This window comes from Chiroxiphia lanceolata, chromosome 21 (assembly GCF_009829145.1).
Source record: "Chiroxiphia lanceolata isolate bChiLan1 chromosome 21, bChiLan1.pri, whole genome shotgun sequence".
Taxonomy (NCBI): Eukaryota; Metazoa; Chordata; class Aves; order Passeriformes; family Pipridae; genus Chiroxiphia; species Chiroxiphia lanceolata.
Window position 1 is genome coordinate 522,881 of NC_045657.1, and position 10,578 is coordinate 533,458.

The 10,578-nt window shown below is 50.8% G+C and overlaps 1 long non-coding RNA gene across 1 annotated transcript; it reads right to left on the reverse strand.

Annotated features, from left to right (window-relative positions):
- Positions 1-4,530: 4,530 nt before the first annotated feature.
- On the reverse strand, positions 4,531-10,255 carry LOC116797193. The gene is made up of 2 exons (XR_004360588.1): positions 10,127-10,255; positions 4,531-4,857 (listed from the first exon to the last, which is right to left on the reverse strand). It is a non-coding gene; the product is annotated as an uncharacterized LOC116797193 (long non-coding RNA).
- Positions 10,256-10,578: the final 323 nt, after the last annotated feature.

Genomic DNA, 10,578 nt, shown 5'->3' on the forward strand with positions numbered 1-10,578 from the left:
TGTGTGGAGGTGCAGTGCTTTCCCAGCACAGTTCCTTCCCTGCCAGACTCCCCATTAATGGCGTTACCGGCTTATCGGAAAGAGGCGGAATTACCCAGCTCCAGGAGGGTTTTGCTCTGATCTGCTTAGCCCGGGCCATTCCAGGGCAGGAGGGCTCAGGGACATAAGCCTGTTTCCTCCTCAGGACCATGTGCTCCTCATGGCTCTGTTTTCTCACAAGGAACTTTCTAGCTGGTAAATCTGTTCAGAGTGATTGGTTCCTGCTGCTGCTCTGTCTGTCTGTCAGTCTGTCTGCCTCCCTGTGAGTAGGAGCTGCCAGGCCAGGCAGCTGGCACTGCTGACAGTGGGATGGGAGGCAAAGATGGGGCCAGCAGGTGGGGCAGCAATGCCGGTGGCTGGGGCTGCCCAGGCCTGGTCACAGTGAGCACAGCAAAAGCGTGTTTGATGCAGAAACCTTTGGCAATAAGATGGGGAAGTGTAGCTGGCTCTGGAGGCTGGGTACCTGCTGCCAGCAGCAAAAGGCAGCTGGTGCCACCACGGTCAGTGCACGGAGCCATCCTGCTGTCACCCTGCACAGTGCCACCTCCTCACCACACTGTGCAGTAACAGGTCCTTCTCACTCCTGTCCAACCATGGCTCCCAAACCCCAACTCCAAGGAGAGGTGGTGACACAGAGATGGGGACTGAGGCAGCAGAGGCTGTGGCCAGGCCAGGCAGGGCACGGGGAGAAGGGCTTTGCTTCCTGCAGCGCAGCCACGATGGCGTGGGTGCACAAGGGAAATTGTTGGGCTGATGCAGGAGCATGCTCTGGAAAGGGACGGGGCACAGGCAGAAACATTCCCCAGCGCGGGGGCTCGCAGTGACATTCGTGCCACGGGGAGGAGAAACGTCGGCAGGAGGGAGCTGAGGTCCTGGTTTGCTCCGCGCCTGGCACGTGGGCGAGACAGGGAGTGGGAGAGAAGCGGGTTAGGGATGTGCCAGAGTCCTGTCACAAAGCATTTGCTGACCTTTCCATAAATATTTCTCAGAAAGGCTAAGTGCCCGGGTCAGTTCAGAGGGTGCCGTGCTGTGCTCAGCGCTTTGCCTGGGGCCGCGGCCGCGGCTGCTTTGACAAATAGCAGCTGACCCGAGCTCTGCGGGCGCGGCCGAGCCGCGGTGTCTGTGCTGCTGACGGCCACGGCTGCCTGGCTGGGCAGGTGATGCTTTAGGGAAATGAATGCAATTTTGCCCTTAAAAAAGTGAACGCTGCAGAACACAAGACATTTATGAAATGCTGCTTCTCACCTGATGGCTTTGCCTGGATTTCTAACCCCAAATTAAAGAGGCCTTTTGTGTTCCCATTGCAAACACCAGATACAAAGTGGAAAGAGTTTAGTGGAAGGTCACATCTCAAAACAACATTACGTGATGGGAAAAAAAGGCCTTCACAGGGATGATTTTAAATGCGAAGTGTACTCCCCCTTTTTTTTGTCATTTAGTGGCAGAGATTGCAACATGGAAATGAAAGCTTGGAGATTCGTACAGTGAATCTCATAGCCCAGAGCCCTGCAAATACCGTGCTGCTACATACAATCACCCTACAAGCACCATCTGCTGTCAGGACATACTGCAGCTGGCACAGCATTTTACCAGTTCTACCAGTCTGCAAAAAATCTGGTGGTTTCTTATATCAGTTTAACTCCAGGTCACATTGGACCAGCTTTTACCAGTGAAAATGAGTGTGTGCATTGGTACCTGGTGACAAATCTACTTGAGAGTGCTTGAGCACAGGAGGCTGCACTAGATGAGCTGGGCTGGAGTGAAGCATCTGCACATGCTGCCGTGGGTCCTCTCACACTGCCCCAGGTACATCTGTGAGCAAGCAGCCCGTGGGGAGGGAGGCGAGGGAGACCCTTGCTGCACAGCGAACCTTCAGCATGCTTCCCTTTCCGTGCCCAGTAAGTGGCACATCAGTGCTTTCCTGAGCTCCTCCTGTTCCCACTCTGACCCCAGTGCTGTCTGTGGCTGTGCACGGCTGCTCCCGGCTCACCTGCGGCACAGTCACCGCGCTGTCGTCCCCCTCCTGCTCCCCGGAGATGTTGGCTCAGAGAGGGGATTTGCCAAAGGTGGTCTCAGAAGTTCAATACCCTGATGGCATCCAAACTACTCAAATAATGCTCAGGAGGCTGGCACAAGTGTCAGAGGCTCGGCGTGGCCCTGCACTGACACACGCTCTGGTTGCACGGGGCTGTTCCATTACGCGTGAGCGCAGGAATGCGTGTGCGTGTGTGCGTGGGAATGCCTTGGGCCCCAGCCTGCAGAGATTTATGTACATGCTTAACTCTTAGCAGATGAGAAATCCCACTGAGACTATGCATGTGCTACAGGTTAAAGACAGGCATAAAGCTTTGAAGAGTCTAAATCTTGGATTATAAAGATTATAAATTTTCAGAGGACAAGGACAGCCTCTGTGTGGATGGCAGCAGGGTCCTGCAGACACAGACACCTCCCACATGCAGTTGCACCACCTCACCTTCCTCCCCCGGTAGGTACTCGTGTGGCAGGACTGTGTGCAGCCCCCATGGGTGCCCAGCATGGGTGGGGAGGGGCTGGGCAGGCTCATCACAGTGTGATGTCAGTGGATGCATTTTCTCAGGGTACTGGCTTCAGCCACTCAGAGGCAGGGAATGCAATGAGAAACATACGATATATTATCCATTCCTCTTTTGGCCCTGGAACTGCTACACTCATAACCAGGACATGGAGCTAGTAGCAGGCAGCTGGTGATGCTGCCCAGGAAAGCCCGTGGGTCCAGGGCTCCATGTGGGCACTGGCCCTTCACCTGCTGCTGTAGGAAGACCATGGGGAGCTGATGCAGCAAGAACTGAATACAAAAACTAGGGATGTGCCTGAGCTTTGCCAGAGCAGCCATGCTCAGGTGGGGTTGGTGCTGGGTGGCAAAGGCTGTGGTGCAGGTCTGGGGTCCAAGCTGGGTCCCAGTGACCCATCCCTGTCACAGGGAATGCCACAGCACTAGGCCATCCAGCTTTGCTTGGTACAATTTCCAAAAGATTGGGCAAGGGGAAATTATTTCCTGTTACTCTGTATTTTTAATTCATATTTCACAGCCCTGCCTGTCCTAAATCCCAAGCAGATGGTGCAACTCAGCCTGGCTCCTCAGCAGGATGATCCCCGGGGCCTCCCTGCAAAGTGTACATTTCAAAGGGTAATTCCTCGAGCACTTCTTACCCTTACCCGGAGCCTCCTGAGCATCCATGCACTTCATCCCTCCCCACACTGCCCTGCCCTGCCTCATGCCAGCTCCCACCGGGGTTCCTTTTCCCTTTAAAAGGTCGGCGGAGTCACAGGCTCTTATGGCCTTTGAAGCAAAGGGAGCTCTGAAACGCAAGAACCAAAAGGAAAATAAAAAGAGAAAGGGAGGAAAATCCCTGCATGACTTCCCTGATTTATCCTGCAGAAATGTGGGCTGCCCCCACCTCCAAGTGGGCTGAGCTGTCCCCCAGCCTTGGGCGACATGGGGGCAGTTTGTGCCCTTTGCAGAGCAGCCCCTTTCTTGTGCTCAAGGAGCATTTCTGCACTAACAAACCCCGTTAGATAATTGTGTTGCAAAAGCCTCACTCTGAATATTTAATAGAATTATTGCTAGTTATCAGCATGGGAAGGTGATAAATCACCGCTGCCTTTGCCCACCACCAGCCAGAGCCATTAGGGGGTTTCAATCACGGTTCCCACCCCGCCCCCGGGCCGGGATGACCACGAATTAAAGAGAAAAACAAACAAACAACCTGCCCCCCCTTCCCCAGGATTCATCCCTCTGAGAAATAAAAGATAAAGCAGCGCCGATGGGCTCTGGGCTGGGCCCCTGCCCCCCAGCACCGTGCCCAGTTCCCGCTGCCCTCGCCCCCTGCTCTGCCCCCTCCGTGAAGGAACGAGGTGATCTTTTAGCTGCCCTTTGTCTTGGAAAAAAATTAATTCTCATTTGCATTACCTCGACTAAATGTCACCCACCGATATTTTGTTAGACATTAGCAATGCTGGCAGAGAGGGGCACGGGATAATTGCGTTCTGCCTAGCGCTGGGATTTACATAATTTCAGACAGCAATTAAAGAATCCCTGGGAATTTTTTTTTTCCCTTCCAACCTCTCCTACAAAGAAAGTGTTCGTTTACATTAAGCGCTCAGCTCCTCGCTGTTCATTTGCATAAAATTAAAGGTTTTTGTGTTCTGGAACAGCAGGGTAACATTTAAAATTCCGTTTCAAAAAGCTCACCTTAGAATAATAAAATGTTAATATCATTTCACGGGCTGGAGAAGGTTGCCAGCTGCCTTTCACTTCAAACTTTTACCCAATACTAACTGTTAGGGTGGGTGATATTATTATTATTTTTTTTTTGTTAAGATATAAACTTTGTTGAAAAAGTGGAGGGCTGTGAATGTGCCTCTGGATGGGTCTCTGCAGGGCTACTCCAGAGCAGAATGTTTGTTTACTCCATAGTTTTTTAATTAAAAAATCATGCAAAAGACCAGCAGTGGAATATTACAGGTTTTAATGTGCCGTCATACTCCAGACTAGGAGAGGAAATGCAATTTGGATCAAACCCCGTTCATTTGCATTCCTGGAGGTGGAAGCAGCATTCCAGCACCGGTCGGGAACACCAGGAACTTCCGTTCTGAGGCTGCAGTGCCATGGCCAGAGCAGGGCCCGAGGCTGGCATGGGCAGGGGGGCCAGGCAGGATGTGGCTCTGAGGGGCTCTGAGCCCACCACGTGCAGCAGAGGGCTGGGAGCCGGGGCTGGGCTGGACAAGCTGAAGGTCCCCCTGCCATCAGCTGCCTTCATTCTGAGCGTTCTATCAGCTCTGAAAAATAAAAAATGACATTTCCATTTGAGGATGACACCGTTGAGGTCCCTGGATGACCTTTCTTGAATCACCAGGGTCTCTTGTGCCTGGGAAGTTGTCAGCAGCATTGCCCATTCCACGCAGAGCCCCCAGCGAGGCACGCTGGACCAGGGAGGGGACACTGGGTCCCTCAATGCTCCCACTGTGGCCAGATGGGCCAACCCACAGGGCTGGCACCCACCAGGTCCTGCATGGCTGCCCTGGAGGTTGGCAGCCAAACCTGGGGCAGGGATGCCTCTTTTTTAAGGCAGAGTGCCACCAGCACCCCTCAGCCTCTGCCTGACCCCGCAGGCACCAGCCTGGGTGCAGGACCCCAGTGGGCAGAGGGTGAGAGACCAGGCAGCCCTGCCCTGCCCTGCCCTGCCCTGCAGTGCGTGTCAAGGGGTCCCCAGCACACCCACACTCACCTTCCCCCTTCATCAGCCTCATCCTCACCCCACCTGCCAGCACTGACACTGCTTTTCCACGGCCACTACCCTCTGCCAGTCCTCGTGCCTGCCCAGTGTCCCTCCCTGCCACCCTGTCCCACTGCTCCCCACGGCTGGCATGGGGGTTTCCCTCACAGAGGGGCTCAGGGAGCTGCTGAGGCAGCAGCAGTTCTTCCACCTGGCGTCCTCTTGTCTGCCACCATTTGGGGCTGCTGTAGGATTGTTGCAAAAAGTGTTTCATTAAAAATGAATCCGAATCCCAGCCTCTGTGTTACCGACTGCCTCACAGCCAGGAGAACACAGAGCATAGCCTGCAGTCCCTGGTGCCCATGTTGGATTCCTGCTCTAGTCTCCAGGCCACCAAAATTCCCACCTGCCTGCCAGCAGTGCCACGTTTACTCAATGATTTGCACAGGAAATCTGCACCTTTGCAGCCACATCAGCCACGTGCACTGGGCAAGCTCAGGCTCACAAGCACCCGGCTCACCAGTGATGTGCTATAAGTGTTTTCCAAACTGTTTTGTGTTTCTGTGGGAATTATCGTTTCATCCCTGTAAAAATGAATATAAATCAGGGTCAGCATGCTGTGTACTTCACACGGGAGCTCACAAGTGAAGCACGTGCCAGCCTGGTGTCAGCCAGTGTCACTGTCACCCACATCACCCCCTGTGCTGGGACACATCCCCACTCCAGGTCTCTGTGCCCCCACACGCTCCTCCTGGAAAGCTTTAAAACACCAAACCCAGCTGCTGTGGGTGAACAAAGCAACAAGCAGAAAGCAAAGCTGAGGATGAGGAATGAAAGGTTTTACTTGGGGGGAAAAGTGGAGTAACCTAATGAAAAAAACTTTTTTAAAATGGAAAGGAAAAATATTTGCTTGGGAATTTCTCTCAGGAAAAGTCATGAATTCCTTCTAAAAACTTTCATTTCAAAAATTGTTTTCATTACTTTTACATTATTTTATAACATCGGTAGTAGTGCATAATGTGACCCATCAGATCATGTCAAATCATGTCATAATATCCATAATAGTAGAGAAGTGCATAATATTACATGTCATATTGACACAATCAGAATATTCTATTATTATTGACTTTGTCAAACTAATTACAAAAAAGACATGAAATACTTTGCTGTAGAAAATAAGATTAGGAAGGTGCAATCTATAAAAAAATTACTTATTTCCCTTTGCAATCATATTTTTAGTTAATTTCAACGTATTTGTATGAAAATATTTACGTTAGCATATTACATAATGTAATACACTGATACATGTAATTCCACGGAACAACGGAATAAAGATAAATTAAAACAGTCCAAATCAAATTTTCTGTTTAAAACTAGTTCAGTTTTTCATAATAGACAATTCTCAAAACAAAGATCAGCAAATTCTTGGCACCACTTGGGGAACGGTTGGACTCGATGATCTCAGAGGGTTTTTCCAACTTCAGTGATTCCATGGCTCTGTGTGGATCACTGTTGTACAGCGCTGACAGCTCGGCGGTGCCGGGGAGGGGCAGTGCCAGGGGAGGGGCAGTGCCAGGGGAGGGGCAGTGCTGGGGAGGGGCAGTGCTGGGGAGGGGCAGTGCCAGTGCAGGGGCAGTGCCAGTGCAGGGGCAGTGCCAGTGAAGGGGCAGTGCCAGTGCAGGGGCAGTGCCAGTGCAGGGGCAGTGCCGGGAAGGGGCAGTGCCGGTGGGGCTCTCCCTCCCGCGGGGTCTGATGGGCTGCACTGCCCTGGCTGTGCCCTGGCTGTGCCCTGGCTGTGCCCCAGCCGTGCCCATCATGCCCACACCCACTCGTGTATGCACGGCTGGACCTGCCTCGTCCGGCCCCCCACGCTGGGGCTCGCTCTGAGCCCCCCGGGATTTCTAATTGACTTGACACGTTATAAATTGCCAAACTTGGTTGTGATTGCTGTGAAGAATGGTACTTTAAAGGACTCAATATCTGTATATCTCCCTTTGATAAACATTGGCTTGCTGAGCTTAGATCTTATTTATTTACCCTTGGAGCAGGTTCATTACTATGTATTAGGTAGATATGACATATTTATGGAAATATGGGGACTCTTTGTGGAATATATTAAGATAAAATAAATCATTGACTATGTGGTCAAGAACTACAGCAATCCTGATGAATGATTCTATGATTTTTATTTTTTTATCCTTGTATAATTTTAAGAGCCATCCCCTTTGTGTTCCTGGACTGCTGCAGAACTTCCTGCACCACCCCAACACCCTGGGAAATGCAGGATGTGCACCTTCCTTGTGAGGAAGCTCCGGGTCCCTGGTGGCCTATGGGGAAGGCACCTGGGAGACCTCCAGATGCTAAAACCCATCCCTGAAAACCTGCTTAGAAAGCTGAGAAATGGTTCTGATTTGGTTATCCCACGTCATCCCATCCACTGTGACCTGCCATGAGCATCCATTAGGCAAAAAATTTACATATCTAATGGCACACTTTGCCAAATTAGTGATAATTATATTTAAAACAGCTATTTTGATACAAACCAATGAGAGCCACAGTTAATGTGATTTCCTGTGTCCCTTGGCCTCAGTACAAACATAAGAGTCAGGCAGAGCACAGCCCATGGAGCCACAGCTCCTGGGGAGCTCACTGGGTCGGCTCCAGACCCCAGGGAGCACCCTGGGCTCTTCCTCCTGCACCAGGTACATTTGTTTTCCAGCACCTTTGCTGCCATTAAATACCTGCTCCCCACACTGCCCTCCCGGGCTGCCAGCACCCCACGGGAGCTCCAGGCGTTGGGCACAGGCTGAGCACGGCGGTGGCCGGGCACCTCACAGGGCACGTGCCACACGTACCTTTTGGCTCAGGACAACAAACGCCTGCAAATGCTGGGGGATTCTTAAGGATAGTTAAGTAGCAAACTATCTGTTGATAATAAAATTTGCTTGCTTCTCACAGATATCCAATTTGCCTACTATCCAAAGAAAGGAATTGGGTGTCTGCTTCCTAAATTGTTTTAATCTCTGGCAAAGAGTGCTTCTGGCAGAGTCCCTCAGCTGGAAAATAGGAAATGAGTTAGAAACAACAGACAAATGTGAGTAATGCATAGCTTAAGATGTCTGATCATGATCTTGAGGAGAGAAGTTTAAATAGATTCCTCAATCCACCTGCCTGTGACCCCCCCGAGAAGGAACGTGCCCTTCCTTGGGGAAATGCAGGGTCAGATCTGGCAGGGATGTGTGTTCCCACCCACAGTGTGGGGGCAAGCAGGGACGTGGCTTCCTCACACAGAGGTGACACGGTGCCACCTTGCCAGGGCGGGCAGGTGCCCACGGCATTGGGAACCAACACCAGCAGCTTGCTGAGGCTTTAACAGCAGAGATCTCATTTCTTAATCTTGAGGCATTCGTGCACATCCCACTGCTCCAACCCCCAAGACACTGGCCACACACAGTGCTGCCAGTGAGGGGTGGTGGGTGCTGCTGCACCCCTGGCACTCCCACGTGGGTGCCAGGAGCCCACTCCCCTCACCTGCCCTCTGCACCCTCCTCCCTGCTCGTGCCCCTGCCACCCACACGTCCCTGCCATCAGGCTGCATCTTTGCTTTAGCTTTACAAATAATTTTCTCAATAGACCTTCAGACGTTTTTCTACAATAGTCTGAAAGGATTTCAAGAAATCTTCAGATCCTGCTTCCCTCCCAGTGAGAGCTCTCTCTTCTGTAGCCCTGCCAGTCACATTCACTTCTCTGCGATGCTGCTTGAACTTTTCCACACAAAGAGGCCCCTGGGCATGCAGGTGCCCCCTGTGCCCTGGGATAGCCCCCACAGCAGCCTCCTCCCCAGGCTGGACCCATCCTGAACCCCCAGCTCAGGTCCCTGTGGAGCCAGCACCAACACCTGTGCAGCCTGCCCCAAAAATCTGCCCTGCACCCTCTCCTGCCACAGGGCAGCAGGACCCTCCAGAGCCAACATGATGTTTTTGGAAAGGATTCCATGTTTTTTCTCCTCATAATCCCCACACTTTCTGCGAGGACAGAGCTCTTGGCATCACACACGCGGCAGGAGCTGCCCTGAACACTGAAGGAAATGCTCCTTCCCATCGTGCTAAATGAAACAATTCAAACTGGGAAAATCTTGATAAAAGTTTAATTAGGAAAACGGACTCCATCTGTAACATATCCCTGTTCTCCCCATGTATTAACCCTTTTGCCATAAATCTGCCACCCTTGAAGAAACCTGCCTTCCTCACAAAACCTACTCAGGGTTCACATTATTTTAATCAGTTAGAGGGGTTTAATACATTATTGATTTTTAGGAGAATTGAAAAAGCTCCTGTATTAAGTCCAGGTTGCTTATTCTTTCTGTATATGACATTCAGGTACTTGTGAAAAATTATACCAATTATGAAATCAGCCATTTACTGCTTCAAAGTGCAATCAGTTGTCACACTGGAAAGCACTTGCTCCTGAATATTATTAGTTGGGCTATGTGCACAGGAAAGTGCTGAGAGGAAAGACTTTAACCAAAGGGCAATTGCATGAAATTTACTTAGAAATAGCTATTTATCACCCTTGGATTTCCTACTGTTCAAATCCACTGCAGACACTTTATGGAATGAAACAGCCATCTCACCAACGTAACTCAGCCAACTGAGGGGTTTTTTCCTCACTGACATTAAATGAAAAATTTAGAAGTCATTGTAACAGCTTAAAGATGCATTATCCTTTTTGATGTGCAATTTTAGCTTCATATCAAAAGCCATATAAAATAACCCCCGCACAAACACAAAAAAGGAACTTTTAAAAGTTTTATGACATGTAGTTCATCTTACCTTTTATGCATCTACCAGGCACTGCTTCTCCTGCTGTTCTCAGAGACCATTGCGTGATTACCACGATGGGGGAGAAAATATTGCCATAGCAGCAGCAGAGCCAGCCAAAGGAAGGATTAGTCTCTGGAGCCTGGGAAACAGAGTGGGAGAAGCTGAGCCCCACCATGTCAGCAAATGCCTCTGGAATCGTGGGAGAGCTGCCCGTTGGAGGAGCCTTCAGTTGTGTCACAAACTGCCACCATTAATGGGCTCTGCTGCAGGCAATGAAGTGAGAGGGAACGTAAATTAGAGAGGGGACATTCAAGAGAAATTTCTAGCTCAGTAAAGATGTCTTGTCTGCTTGTTTTCCAGAGCAGACAGGAATTTTGGAAGGCGAGGTCAGATTCTCCAAGCAGGAATGAAGCTGGTCAGCCTTGGAGCGCTCGCACAGCACCAGTAACGTGCAGGACCAA